Genomic DNA, 15,938 nt, shown 5'->3' with positions numbered 1-15,938 from the left:
GGGAATCTAATGCTTCTTGTATTGTCAAAAATGTACTGTTGCAATGTGGTATTCTTTAGAAAATCATGTTTCTTTAAATATATTGCAAAATTAGTCACACAGGAGTGGTTTGTCACTCTTGAGATAGTGACTTGTTTTATGCTTTTGAACTCCAGTTCTTACCTTTAATACAAGCACAGTAACACTCCAGCTATTCACTAAAAAAACCAAAACCAAACAAAACCCACAAACCACCAAAACACTACTGAATTAACATGCAAGCCAACTGCCACAGTTTGAGACTTGTCTTGGAAGCTCGATGGTCACAGAATGCTCAGTGAAACCAGCAGCAGCCCCATAAATCAAAGGCTCTTACAGGATCAAACATTTATAGCAAGATTCAAGGAGAGTATTTCCACTGATTTCAAATGGGAGACCTGGGTTCAGACCTTAAACAGCTAATTATCAATGAGACAGACACCGCAAAGACAAAAGCTTCCCAGTAGAAGTGCAGAGACTAGCCAACTGCTTAATAACTGTAATTACCCTCTTCCCAAGCATTTTTTATTTTTTCACTGCACAACTAATCTGCCTCCAGCTCCAAGACAGACTTCAACATAATGAAGACCAAAAAAAAACCCCAAACCACTTCCCACTCTCTCATTTCATTAAAATGACCGCTTCTTGGTCTTTTTTGCATCCAAAACACTAAACAATTTGATAGGCAACAGCCAACGTGTACTTCCATTGTTCTAAGATTTTTCAATGCTGTATCAACTAAAGATTAAAAAAAAAAAAAATTCCCAAACAGTCAGACTCCGAGACAGCCATTTACAGAACAATGTAGCTCTTCATAAGGTCCAAAAAATGCATTTTTAAAAAATCATCTAAAAAGACTAAATGCCCCCATGTTCATATTACTAGCATCATTTAAGAAACTGATACCCACCCAGTCATTAGCTACAGACATGTGTAGAACACAAACTGATGAACCCTTCTCACTTAGCAAAATGCTTTGTCAATGCTGTCAACTGCTGCGCAAGAAACATCTGCAGATCTCATTAGAATTCCTCCTCCAAGTGCTCGTGGACCACTGGCTGCATTCTCAGCTCTGGGTCTTGGACTGTGTGTTGCTGTTTGTTACTTTTGCGATACGGAAAACTGTAAGTAAATCAAGCTGTTCTTTGATGGTGCAGAACTATGTACAGTAAGAGGCTTCAAAAGGGAAAAAAGCTTTCTGAATATACATGACCTATGCTATGATCCATGCGGGGTAGGTCATCTTTTTTCTAATTGTGTGCCGAGGAAGAGCCTATCTTCAGCACACATCTGCTAAAGAATGAAGTCTTATCCCTCCGCTGCCAATGTACTGCATTCCTTCCTTCCGGGCCTGCAAGTCCGTTAATTGCTCTTTGGAGTGCATTTAAGCTTTAAACATAGAGGCAAAAGAAAGGCAGGTTTGCCTTCCCTCCCCAAAAAAATGACTATTTGTTATGTGTCAGAACAGTGTCCTTTCTCCCATTCACTGGGAGCTCCAAGTGAATTGTCACTGCCAACTAGTGACAAGTATTAATAGTACATGGAGAATTATTCTGACTGATTTTGTCACTTATTCTTGAGCAAGATTAAAAGATGAAAAGTCCAGCCAACACAAATAAAATATGTTATGAAATCTAGCTAGGTTGCAACTATTCGATAGATGCTTTAACGTTATTATGTGACCTTTAAAATCCCAAGGCAGAACCAATCTGAGATTCACATACAAGAAACAATACAAAATTTAGCAGACATTTAGGATGGGGGATACATATTACACTTTTACCAACAGAGATGGTGACTTTTGCCATACTGTTACATGATTTGCCTGGACTGACACCCTCCTACATGACCCATGTTTTCCCAGATGGGGACCAAACAGGAACCATCTTCAGCAGTCCTGAATTATTAATCATGTATCCACCAGAGAGAAACCTGACTCCTTTTAAATAACTCAGAGCTGGAAGGCTACAAATGGATGGGTCCTCAATCTCTACATACTTCAAAACGTAGAGTAATGGAAGTGATGGTCAAAAACATCCAAGAGGTGTAGGAACACATAGTCATCTGACAGACAAGGAACAGAACTGGCTATAAAATACGGGTTAACTGAGTCCCTAACTGCTCCTGCAGCATGGGTTGAATTTTGAGGAGCCAAAAGTGTCCTTCGCTCACCCCACTAGTTTTTCTTCCCTCCCCTTCTTAGCTTGGCTGTCAATTTTTCTAGTCGTTACATTTGGAGGGGTGAGATAGGGCAGGACTCTGATCAGTGTTTCTAGGGCTGGTATCTGTATTTCTCACTTCAAAAGATACTCTGGGAAATCAAGAAAAAATTTAAGTCATTTTCTTAACCTCATGGCTCCAAGAAGGCACGAATAAAAGTCCCATATTTTTGTCATCAAGATGATAGCAGCAATCTTCAGACCTGTGTGAGTCCACAAACATTTACCTGGCAGAACCCCTATAAGTCACAATAAAAAGATAAGCCCAGAGCAAATTCCATTTCCCTGGTAGTGCTTCCTCTTCGGAGCCATTTCTGAGAAAACATAAACAGGAGTTGACTATTTAAGCCCCTCTCAATAAGTGGCAAATTCTGGCTCTTTGTGGTGTTCTTGGAAGCAATAGTAGGGGGTAAGTACAGCCAAGGTTAGAGAAGGTTTCCTTTGCTGACACTTCTCCAAAGGCTAAATTTCTTCTCCCAAGACGCAAGGTGAACTTTGGGTCCTCAGCGAGAACATACAGGTTTTGAGGTCAAGGAATACATCTTTTAGGTGGCTGTTTCACACTTCCATGCTGCATATCAAGCAATCATTTCACCTGCATGTTGCACAGACATCTTTACTTGGCACCTCAGGGTACTACCTCTGCTGTTCATCTCCAGCGCATTTCCAGGCAAGCCACTTCATCGCTTTGTGCCTCAGCTTTACATCTCTGCAAAATGGGAGATCGTACAATTTTCCCCAAGTGATTTGTCGATGACCAAAGCCCATAAGGAGGCATCATCATCCACTACCGGTGAAGGAGTCTAGATAAGCACGTGGAAAAAAGCTGCGGAAAATCTTTACGTTCTACACCTCACCTAAAGTATACTGCACAGGCAGGATACCTCAGCTTAACGTAGTTTCAAGGACGCACCATCTGTGCATTTTAATTGTGATTCTCATTCATTCTGTATTCTGCCTCTTCTCATCACTGTGAAAGGACAGCTCGTTTTAAAAGCTAATAAAAAGCTCTTCGCATTGTACAGATATGTTTAGCAAATGTATAAAACAGCGAAATCCATGACAGACAGAGATCTCTTAATAAAGAGTTAATACTGAAACAAAACAAAAAGCATCAACCCATCCTAAGACCTAAATACAAATGACAGAAAGTATTGCCTCTTATGTCTAAAACTACTTTCGGTACATCTGCATCTTGTAAAGCAATGTAATTCCATTTTCATTTACTTCTCTCAATAGCTTTCCTATTTCCTCCCTTCAAGCTCTACATTATTTACTGATTGCAGAAAATACTGGTTGTTCCATTATCCCTTGTTCATGACTAAGAAGCAAAAAGTTTCTCAATAAAGAAGATGAAAATGGGAAAGAAACAGCAGGAAAAAAAACAACCCAAAATAAACAAGCTCTAAGAGCTGACTGCCTGGACAAATAGTTGATTTTGAAAAGCCATTAATAGCCTGTAGATGGTGCCTACCTGCGGCACCAAAAGATGTTTCTATAGACACAGAATATTTAACTTTTACTTCATCTGAGAAACGGTTGTTTGAGACAAGCAGCAGCAAGGCAGAAGATGAGATGGCAGACTGAGCTGGGATGCAGCGCTCCTCCTTTGTGTTGCAGTGCTTAATACAGAAAGGACAAGATACCCCGAGCAATTTCATACTTCTAACAAGTGATTTCAAGAGCTCTTAAAAATGGAAAGCTAGCACCACAGTAAAATTTGAGACACCTGCACAATGAATAAAACATTTGGCATATTTCAGAAAGGACAGCTGATCATCTGGTTACAGAAAGGAGATATAAGAAGCAAAAGTTCATCTCCCATTTTCTGCTGTCCTGAAAAAGCCAGTCTCTTCCACGTCCCACTTTGCTACCTGTAGAAAACAAAGAGTGCCATTTTGAGGTTGTCCTTCCTTTTTCTATCCTTTCAAGTAGAGTTTGGAGAATGGGAATAATCGGAGAACAAATGACTCGCCTAAGGACACTCACAAAGTCTGTGGCAGAGAGAGAACATTGTATGTAGCACTCCTAAATCTTAGCCTAGTCCCTTACTGGCAAGCACAGCTTCCCCTCTGAACCACGTACAAAGTTCTTCCATAGCACTTAGGAGCACCAAGAAGAAATCTCACATATCTAAATGAGGAAATGTAATCAAAATCTTAAGCAAAGTAGTCTACGTGGAGCCAGTCTACTACTTGATGATCTTAGAATATCCTAATTGGGGGAATTTAGCATCATAACATCCACAACAACCACCTTTTAAAATAATGCAGTGTTACCATACTCTTACAAGCAGTAAAATGTGTGCAGAAAAAGCTGCTGTTGCTAACAGTAACTGCAAATATAATAAATGACTTGAAAAATATTATCTGTAGCATTGTGTTATATTGGTAGTTTCGGCAGCGTTATCATTAATCAGGATTTGTCAATACACTGCAAGATAATCACTTTTAAAAAGCTGTCTCTTACCATTTTTTACTTTCTCATCTAAGGAACTTTCAAATGCACTTTTGAGTTGTCTGTGTTTACGTCAAAAGACTCTTGATCCCCTTATAAACACAGAAGACTAACTTTAGAAGGAAAAAAGACACAACTTCTTTTCTGGAAGCCACAAGCCTATTCTTATGACTTTTATGGGACAATTAGACTAATTATGGGACAATTACATTAAAAATCTAACTGCCTCCACACAGGGTGTGCCATCCATACAACTGCACAGACCTTCATCCTGTCTCTTCACTGGAGCACCCACAGGAGTCTAACAACGGACCACTGCCTTCATGTTAATACTCAAGGCAGAAGACAGGAACTAAAATGAAGAAGTTGTTAAATTAGAGCTAATACTAATATGAAAAGAATGCTTAATGAAAACCATTTTCAAATCCAAGAGACACAGATACCAACACAGGTAAGTAGCTGTACAGAGACAGCTGTGGTACTCATAAAACCCAAACCGATCAGGAGACCATATACATTCAGAAATAACACAGGCAGTGGTAGAAGTTGGTCAGACAATGGAAAACTGTTTTGCTTTTTCAGGGGAAGACAAATATATCACTCTCTTTGGAACTCCTGACACCAAGCCTGCTGGCAGCTGTAGTCAAAGGATTTCTTAGCATTGTCTGTGCAAGTCCACAGTCCCCGGCTGAGCCGTACACGCACGGGGCGCTCCGTCTCATCGCTGCCGTAGTTGGGAAGGACCATCGGAGCTGCCGCAGCCAGGGAGCCTCACCCACCCCGGGGACAGACGGGAAACCCGCATGAGCAGCCTGCCAGTCTCCATAGGGAAAGACTCCAGCTTTAGAAACATGTTACAAATTCCCCTTCCTTTATCCTCCAGCATAAGGAGGGGAAAAATCTTCACTTGATGTCCTGGTTTCAGCTGGGACAGAGTTAATTCCTCCCCCCCCCACCCCACTAGCTGGCACAGTGCTGTGTTTTGGATTTAGCATGAGAATGGTGTTGATACCACGCCGATGGTTGAGTTGTTGCTCAGCACTGCTTATGCCAGTCAAGGACTTTGCAGCTTCCCATGCCCTGCCAGGTGCACAAGAAGCTGGGAGGGGGCACAGCCAGGCCAGCTGACCCAAACTGCCCCAAGGGATATTCCATTCCATTCCATTCCATTCCATTCCATTCCATTCCATTCCATACGGCCTCATGCTCGGTATAGGGACTGGGGGGGTTGGCTGGGGGGCAGCGGTCGCTGCTCGGGGACGGGCTGGGCATCGGTTGGTGGGTGGTGAGCAACTGCACTGTGCATCACTTGTTTTGTATATTCTGTTATCATTGTTATTATTTTCCTTTCCTTTTCTGTCCTATTAAACTGCCTTTATCTCAACCCACAAATCTTTTTTTTTTTTTCTTCACCCCCAATTCTCTCCCCCACCCCACTGCGGGGGAGCGAGCAAACAGCTGTGTGGCGTTTAGCTGCCTGCCAGGTTAAACCTCAACACTTAAAAAGAAAACACATTTTTGCAAAAATAAAATAAAACAAAACATGGCAAAGACAGATACTGAGATTATGCCAAGACATCATTTATCCACAGAACGCCATTCCAAACAAAATTTTTTACCAGCACTACTACTCAAGACAAGTCATAACACCCAACTTCTCCTTTAGTCAAATAAAAATGTAGCCCAAAATAGCCCTATGAAACTACAGAGAGTAGCATGAGCTGACCCAAAGCTGCCTTTTTTTCTTCCTCCCCCCTCCCCCCTTTTTCTTCCCCCCAGATTTGTTATATACTGATATCAAGACAAAATTTTCTTGGGATCCTTCTTCAAGAAGTTAGAGAATGTAATAGCATTTCCAGAAAGCTACCCAATTTCTACAAAAACAAATGATTGTGAAAGAAAAGAGATTTCAGTGTTTACCTCTTTTTAATCCACTTCCTGACATACAGATTAAGGACACACTGTTTTAAGTGCTGCAGTTGCCAAATTCAGCCCTTACCAGAACTTAATGTAGCACCAAGTACACAGAAGTCACAAAATGGAAGTGTGGAGACAGTCGTTAGTTTAGGATAACAGACAGCAAACCCTATAACCCAGGGAAAACAGCAAAGGGGAAAATGACAGGGAAAAAATTGCGGGAAAAGGGATGGAGTGGCACGTGTCCGTGAGCTGACATTGAGGAGTTCGTACCCGGCGCAGCACACCCTGCTCCCCGGGCCCCACGGGGTGCAGGCGACGGCGGGCGCAGGCGCGGGCGCAGCGACGCCGCACAACAGCGGCCTCGGCCCTCCAGCGTCACAGCGCACAGCTGCCTGCGCGGCTTCCCAGATGCCTACAGCAGCAGCACCAGCCACGGGCACGGCGGGCAGGCACACGCTCCGTGCAAAGGTTTGCGTCCATATCATTCCATACTACACAGAATATCGTATAGCCTGTCATGACTGCTGCTTGAATAAACTGCAACCTCACTTCGCTCTTGTCAACCTACAAGTCACTGAATATTCAGGTGGAAAAGTAGATTGGTAAAATTTAGCAGATTACCTCTGCCAGGATAAGATATGCTAATGGATATGGAACAAAACCATTTTTTTTTTAATGCTACTTTTAATTATGCACAGAAGGTTCTCTCCCTGCAATCCTTTAGAGAGCGTGTTTTATGTGCACCCACAAACTCTCCCTACACGCGACTTGTTCTCCTCCATTACAGTCCCAGGTTACCAAAACCAGTTAGAAAAAAGAAGGAATAAACAAAAAAAGCTACAGTCAATATAATCTGCTTGCATATAGAAGTACTTTGGATAAAACCAGCCAAGTTTAAGTTATGGTTGTATTTAGGCTTGCCCTGGGGATAAAAGGGAGTGAAAAGGACAAAGCCAAAGGGAAGTACAGCTGGGATTTTTTAATTATTATCAACATAACTATTGCATGTCTTGCATTTTGCCATTTTTCTGACAAATACCTGATGTTGTTATAGTACAGCCTGCAACAGAATTTACTCCTTGTGATAATCCTGAACCGGTTTTCTTCCTTCTTCTCTTCTTTGAAAAAAAATAATAAATGAGTCAGATGATCAATTTTTGTAATTTGCAGTTGCCAAGCAGCTTTGAAGCAATTTAGTGATTTGTATACTTATTTCCTCTGTACTGATGGCAGGAGATGATATAAGGATATTGAGTCTTAATAATCTATTCATTCCCCTGATCAAACTGAGGGAACTAGAATCAGAAGTATCTTTTTGATGTTAATTTTGTTTTTACAAGAGCCTGTTTTTCTGTTGTGCATCATCTTTGCATTCATTTAAGAAAGCTCTGGAAAACAAAGGCCCAGTTTGAAGACATAACCAGACACCCCTCCACAGAGATCTTGCACTCATCTAGAGATGGACAGTCAGGAAATTTAAGATGCATTAATTAAAATCGTCAGGTTAATGAATATAAAAGAAAAGCGAGCACTGTCATTCAGAAGCGAAGTATCTTCTGTTCACTGTAGTTGAATCCTCCTTTAAGGATTAATGTCTATAATAGAACTTAAGTTCACTAAACACCTTATCAGATTGGCATTTACCCAACTACTAAGCAGTTATCATAACACCAAAAGCCTGTATCTAATTCTTTCCATCCACACACCTCAAACTATTTTGCAAAAGAGGTCTACACATCATTCCCCTCGGACATGATGCCGAGGAAGGGGTCCAGGAGCACAGGAGAGAAGCAACTTGCTCGCAGTCACCAAAGAAACGCACGCGAGCATCGGGAGCGGAGGCCACTCTCACAGCCCGCTCCAGCTGGTCATCTGCTGGGGTACGGTCTCCTTGGGGCTCCAGCAGCATTAGCCGCTTACACACCTGATTCTAACTTGTGTAAGACACTGGAAACTTCTAATCTTGTATTAGCCAAAATAAATAACATCCTTTCCCCTAATTTTAACATTGATTTCTTGTCAAGCAGCAGCACGTGCCTTTTGTTTCCCCAACAGATTTTGCTTGCATTGCACTTTTGAAAGGCCAGGCAACCTTTCACAAAGAAAACCAAACAAATTTTCAGATTTAAAGCAAAATTTTGGAGAAAAGCAAAGAGGAGGTGAATATGGAAATTGTTTAAATGCAAATCCTTTACCCTATTTACCCTACAGCATGCTACAGTAGCAGCCACCCCTCTCAGCCAGAAGGACATGGAGATGGTGTTTGCGCCGCTGTTCCGAAATCCGAGGGCTCCGACGACTCCTTCCTCCAGCCCCGTTACAAAAGCTCAGCTAAAGCCCCTCTGCAGTGAATGCAAACCTCTGTGCTGTACCTGCTGACCGCCGTTCGAAAGGGAAGCACTGTGCGACTGCGGAGCCCCCAGCGCTGCGGCACCTCTGATCCTTAATTGGTTTCCAACCGTTTCTATAATTCAGGATCCTGTGCTTTGCAGTAAAGGATGCACTCGCGTTTCAGATAGGAAGCAGCGAATATGAAAACTATTTCTGAAAGAAGAATCAACCACTTGAGGAATTAAAAATAGTACAGCATTTACGCACAAGTAGCTTCCATGAAATTTTCTCGATGGAGAATCCCAAGCTACAGGTATCTCTTATCATCTTGTCCTCGAACACACTGCATTATATTCTAGTCTTTTAACTTACGTGGCAATCTTCAGATGTTGCATCCTGGAAGACAGAGGTGACGAGCTTTAACTAGGTCACCCAATTCTATTTCTACCAGTAATTCAGCATCACCTCTACATACCAAACATTTGGTTTACACTCACAGTAAATGCTTGTTAACCTGTTAGTTGGCGGCATTTCTTGTTTTCTCGCTGCTCACTCCCTGTTAACTACCTAAATAAAATCCAAAGCAATCCCTCTGCCAATGGTGGGCTGTTCCGTGCAGTACGTAACACAGCACTTGTTCCGAGCTACATTTAAAGATTTCAAGAAAAAGAGCTCCCACCTCTTCCCTTGAGAGTCTATTACACAGCTTAATAGATCTTTAAAGCATTTTCATTTCTGATGATAGTGTGAATTTTCAGCCGGAGGTTTCTGGTTTGTTTTTCTTTTTTAAAAGCTAATTTGTAAGTCTTAGAATGTGGGAAATTCTGAGGGAAGCGTCAACAAGACATTAACCACAGAGACACAAACAGCTGGCTACAATATTGACAAATAAGGTAAAATCTGATATAATTAATGATTGACTGAAGTACCCAGGTGCAGAGTGTGAAATGGCAAGCGAGAAAGGGCGCACAGTAACCATTTCTGCAGAAAAGTAATCTATCTCAAAGGAAGCAGGAACTCGGTAAAGATTATTACTATTTTAAACCGTAATGTTGTTAACACTGATTTATTTCTGCAGCGATGAAAGACAAACTCTGGAAGCCAGAGGTCTGTAATACTGCAATACTACTGAGCAATGACAAGTTAGGGAACATTAACAGACAAAAACATGATGTAATTTTGCTTTTTTGTTTGTTCAAGTTGCTCTTTAAGGAAGATATTTGCTTTTGATTTTCTGTTATCATTAATTCTTTATTAATGGCATTATGAGAGAAGCATAGAGAGGCTCTGGGCAACAGTAAACTCGGCACCCAGCTCTTGCAGCAGCTAAACACTTTTCTCTCAGCCCATACAAACACACCGAGATCTACTGGGATCGGAGCAGTGACCTATGGCCAGGCTAAGTTGGCCTTAATCCTTACGCAGGCTGAGGAGAGCCGGACAAGATCTGGACTCTGCAGGGCACAGATCTAAAGGGGGTTTAGGTAAGACCGAGTACCTTAAAAGCTTCCTTGGAACAATTTTCTCCTTTGACTATTCAACGTAGTAGAAAGTGAAAAGCATAAAGCTGTGAATATTATTTATGATGCATTAAATACTCCACAAATCTCCAGGTTTTTCAAAATGCATGACATCTAGAGGTAACACAGCATCTATCCTATTTTTGGTTGCTTACTACAAACAAACTCCTGACACTGGAAAAATCAATGGGACTTCTTGGCACGTTCACTATGCGGAGCCTATTTCAGAACCATTCATATTGCATGGAGCTTTAAGGACTGAAAACAACCGAAGAGCGGGAGTAGTACTATACCTATAAGCATTTCTATGAGATAGAGAAATTCTAGCTTCAAATCTGTCAAAAGCCAGGGACATGTACCGTATATTCACTTAAGAAAATATGGAATATTTTTCAATATATGGAACGGTCTTGTCTCACTATACTGTCAGGCCTGTACAGAGCACCCAATTCTGTAAACGACTTTATGATCACCTCGAGAATTTCCATCCACAGAATAAGGAATCTTAAGCCAAAACATCAAAAGAAACTTTAGGCATCTAAAGAAAATTTCCATCCGTTATCTAAAGCAGTCTCATTTCGCACTGGATGAAACCCTTCTGACTTTTTAAAAGAAGACCCCAAACCTCAAGCTCCAGAAAGAGACACTGTAACAGCCAGTCACTGCCAGTCACTTGGATGTTTGCTTGCATCTAAAAGAATCAGATTAAAACAACATTTTTCAAAAGAAAAGAGTTGCGGAGTAAATTGCATTAGGTTTCTTCCTGGAATTCCGAGTTGTCCTAAAAAACCAAATACTTCTGAAGGAAACAATTTCTGATGTTTCACTGCTAGGCATGCATACTTTGCCTCCTTTCTTAAAAGCTGCATTTCAGTTTTGTGTTTTCACAACAAAATGTTTGTTTATTTTCCAGACCATTTAGTTCCTAATATGGGTTGCTGTCATTCTCATCACAAAGAAAGATCATAGCATCATAGAATCAAAGAGTGTTTTGGGTTGGAAGGGACCTTGAGAGGTCACCTAGCCCAAGCCCTGCAGTGAGCAGGGACTGAACCCATGACCTTGGTGTTATTAGCACCACGCTCCAACCAACTGAGCTAACCATAGAGTGAGCATAGGAAACAATCTTTTTCTTCCCCCCTTTTAACGTTACGTACACAGAGTTTCCTCATTAAAAAAAAAAACAAAACAAAAACTTATATGAATTCATGGGTTGTGTGGCAAGAAAGTGGTCACTAGATGTCATCACGATCTGATCAGACAAGACTATTTTCAAAAATATCTCCAATTCTGTCCTGACCACTCACTCATGCTCTCACAACATCCTTTCCCATGCAACAGCGTGTTTGTTTGTTTGCATGACAAATTGGTTTGGGTAACGAATCCAGCTTAAAAGCACCTCAAGAAAGTTAATAAATAGGCTATTTTTCAGTTGGATTAGTTTTATAAATTGCCATATAATTGTTATATGAACAGCTGTGCCAGCATTATCTTTACTTTCGGAGGTTATCTGTGGCACTTTCAGTTAACCTAACTGAAGTACCAGGAAGTGGGAAGCCTATGTCAGTGCCAGGGACATCATCTCCTCTTCCAGGGTGGCATTTGGATACTTTAATCAGAAGGTAGTACTTCCCCTGTGCGCAATCCCCTACTTCACCCACTCTGCCTGCCTTCTAACTTATGCAACAAATAAGGAAGAAACCCTACAGACCATAGCTTCAGTGTTTGTATTTCACAGAATCACAGAAAGGTCTGGGTTGGAAGGGACCATGGCCGTGGGCAGGGACACCTTCCACCAGACCAGGTTGTTCAAAGCCCCGTCCAACCTGGGGATCACGTCCAGGGATGGGACATCCACAACTTCTCCGGGAAACCTGTTCCAGTGCGTCACCACCCTCATAGTAAAGAAATTCTTCGCTATATCTAATCTAAATTTCATATATCATGATAGAAGGTGAAATATCTGTGGGGTGCTTAAAGTTGAAGCTCAATTACTTGGCATGGCAGATAATGGAGCAAGTATGATTCCATGTGTTAAGAGACGCCCGACAGTTTTTTCACAATTTAAACACAAAACTCTCCTCTTTGCTTTTCTGTATGGCAAAATCATCTCAAACAGTAAATAGATTTCTTTCCTGAAGTTTCTTTGTATTTTCCTCTTTGTGCTCATACCACTTTGTTACTGCACGGATGGCCGGGAGTTCTGAGCACTGAACAATACCATTTTTGAATGCAGGAGAGCCGCTAAGAACATATTTCAGAACTAAAAAGCAACACTGGTACTCTTCAAAAAGAAAAAGAAACGTTGAGCCTTGCACAGCCCCAAAGAGGTGATGTTCTACAGAAGCACTGTACCCAAAAAACATCCCTTTTGTTGAAACTCCCTTTTTATACTTTTTCTACCCAAGGATTTGCAAGCATCTTTTAACACTGGCGTGTCTAATCTATAGTATACCCTTTGTAGCTGTATTTCTATGTTCCATTCTACAGGAGCACCAGGAGATGAGAAATACCTTCATAGCTACATAAGTACATGGTGTATCTTGGGGCAGAGCTCTCAGCAGACAGACTTTCAAAAAGACTCTGTAGCTATCAGGTGTCCTTGTTCTCAACAGTCTCCAACTTTTTGTGCCTTCCTAACAAAGACATGACATTCTGCGTGGGAGCTTCTGGCCCATACTCTTTGGTCTCCTATGGGCTGATCTGAATCTCGCTGATGGTCAGGGAGAGATTACCTCACTTTTTTACCAAACTAGAATCAGGCATCTGCTAGGGCTACAACTGCAGTGACACATTTGCTTACATGATTCTGGAAGCCATAAGGAGCACCAAATCCAATGTTTATTTAACTGAACGAAGACTAAGCAACAGATAGAATCACTGTCCACCATCGGCAAGTCCTCTTTTCAAGGTCTTTCAGTGTGCTAACGCAGCGTACAGCAAGCACACTCCAGCACACCACCGACGCTGGCCTCCTCTCCAGCTTCCTAAAGCCCTCATGTTGTTGAAAGCCACCAGAAGATGCAATGGTGACAGAACTAATGACTGGCCGAACAGATGGCGAAGAAAAGTTAATTGATCTACTGGGGCAGAATGAGTTGGCCTTGTTGAGGAGAATATGCAAAGATCCATAATGAACTTTCATTAGCGATGGAGAAAGTTCTGTCACACGTACAGATTCTATTACGTGCATTTCATGATGCAAATCCAAATTTCAGCTTAATGACTTCTTGTATCCAGTTCAGAAAACTTAGCTCCTTAAAATTACTCTGAAAAAAAAAAGTTTAAAGCTTTTCTTTTAGTTTTTTCCAAAGTGAAATTTCTTCTGCTTCTGCCAAGCTACCCTCCTCAGTAATAAACCTGTGATTTTTACGCTAAAGAACAAGACTGTTTCCCTCATGCCCCCTCTTTTTGTTTGTTTGGGTTTTTTTAAGTCTATGGTAAAAGGAAAAGCATTTCTACATTTTGTTGCAATAGGTCTCCGACAGGAGAAAAAGAAACCTCAAAGAGGAATGCTCAGAAAGTCAGAAAATGGAGCACTGACAGCAACATCAGTGTTACTCTGAAAAACATACCGCAGGCACATCCACATTGAAAATTATAGTACATTACTACATCCCCACAATGATTTTTTTAAAAAAGCCAATTGTTCGGAATCTTTAAGGAAAAAGATGGTCAGATATTTCATGTAATATTCAATTCTGGGGTGGTTTTTTTTTTTTTTTCTTTTTTCCAAAGCAACATACTAAAAAACATATGCATGATCAAAAGAAAATTCTGGAAACCTGAAGCAACAGAAAACACACCTATATTCCTAGTAATGTCGTTACTGTTCCAACCTTTCCGAAATTAAATTACAACTTGCCTTCCTCTGTATCAGGTAGAGTAGCAATCCTGTTGCAAACAATCCAACGCTTTAAGAGCGTCCCTGTACAGGAGCTCGACTCTGCCAGAGTCCCGATGCGCTCCGGCAGGGCTGGACCGCTTGCCACGGGACGCTCTGCTCCCTCCTACTCCAAGGAAGATCAGCTGAAGCCCTTGAGCCCAGGGAAGTAGTTCAAAAGTCCCTGCAGGTAAGGAAAGTTTAGTTATTTCCTTTCTTTTTTGGAACATGATGATGATTGCTATAATTATACTGGTGGACAGCAGAGTGGATGTATTAGCTGAGATGCTAAAAATATCAGAATGGTATACTTATTGCAGGAGAAGTGCAATGCAGTCTACTGTAGCAGATGCTGCTATAAACCCTGGCTTAAATACATATATTTAAACATATCACGTATCATGTATACATATATTTAACGATAAACAAATTTCTCTGAGGTCAAGACACTTGAATTTGCCTCCAACAATTAACATGCCTCTCTAAACCGAAAGATTATCAAAAAAAAGAAAACAAAAGCTCTATCAGACTGACAGGAATCTTTTGCAAAGATAAAAATCAACAATATTCATTCTACAGAAATGAGGTTTTAAATAGTTACACATGGATTAGCAAAATAAAAGCCTTTCCAATAGCATACACAGATAACATAGAGACTGTCTAAGACTTTATAGATAGGTTAGACATTTCCACAGCAGGGATTTACAAGAAAGCCCCAATGGCACGTAAGCACCCGAGTTCCCGCTGTTGTTCCCTTTTGGATTATAGGAGCAGGTCTGCGGAAGGCTACCGTTGGCTGGGGAACGCAAACGCCTCACCTGAACAGCTGTCAGCGTGCCCCCAGCCCACCTACCCAAGCAACATGCTCAGCGAGGGCAAGGGGGGGCGAGACCCCCTCTTCTCTTCTCTCCCCCAACCCGCACGGGGCCACAAAGAGCAGGTCTCAGAGCCCTGTTTCACGCAATGAAGTTACGGAAAGGCAAAGTGAAGAGACCTCACAGGCATTATGAGGTGAACTTCCTTCAGATAAAGATGATATAAATGAGGCTTAATATTCCGATCTGCTCCCATCCTTTTCCATTCAACAGAAAGATGACTTGTAGGGCACACAGCACCCAACTGGGCTCTTTCCCCCCGTAAGAGGATGTACAGTGTCATGCTCAGTACTCCAGGAAGAAGGTAGGGGAGGGAAAAAAAAAAACCACAATCACAACAAAAATCAGGTTTGTATAATATATAATTAGGATCATCCCTGGTGAAAAAAAACAAATTCAAATGTATGTCACGGTGTATAAAATCTTAGTTTTCAATTTTTTGGAACCAGACACTTGGTGTTTCATTTTCCCATCTAGAGAGACAACAGGGACGCTTCTTGAAAGCTGCTCATCACCCACAGCTTTTACAGACACCGCTCTGAGGAGCGTTATTAATCCATATGCTGCTGCGTGCAGCACAACTGCTCACTTCAGTGCTGCTTAGCATGCTAAAATCAAAACCTCACAAAAAAGGGCCGTTATGAAGGATATTCGTGAATGCCAGCAGGGCGCATAAGAGCTCAGAGACACCCCAAGAACAGGAAACGTCAGGCAG

The sequence above is a fragment of the Pelecanus crispus genome, chromosome 21 (assembly GCF_030463565.1).
Source record: "Pelecanus crispus isolate bPelCri1 chromosome 21, bPelCri1.pri, whole genome shotgun sequence".
NCBI lineage: Eukaryota > Metazoa > Chordata > Aves > Pelecaniformes > Pelecanidae > Pelecanus > Pelecanus crispus.
The sequence above is the reverse complement of the archived record's forward strand: the minus strand, read 5'-3'. Positions refer to the sequence as shown.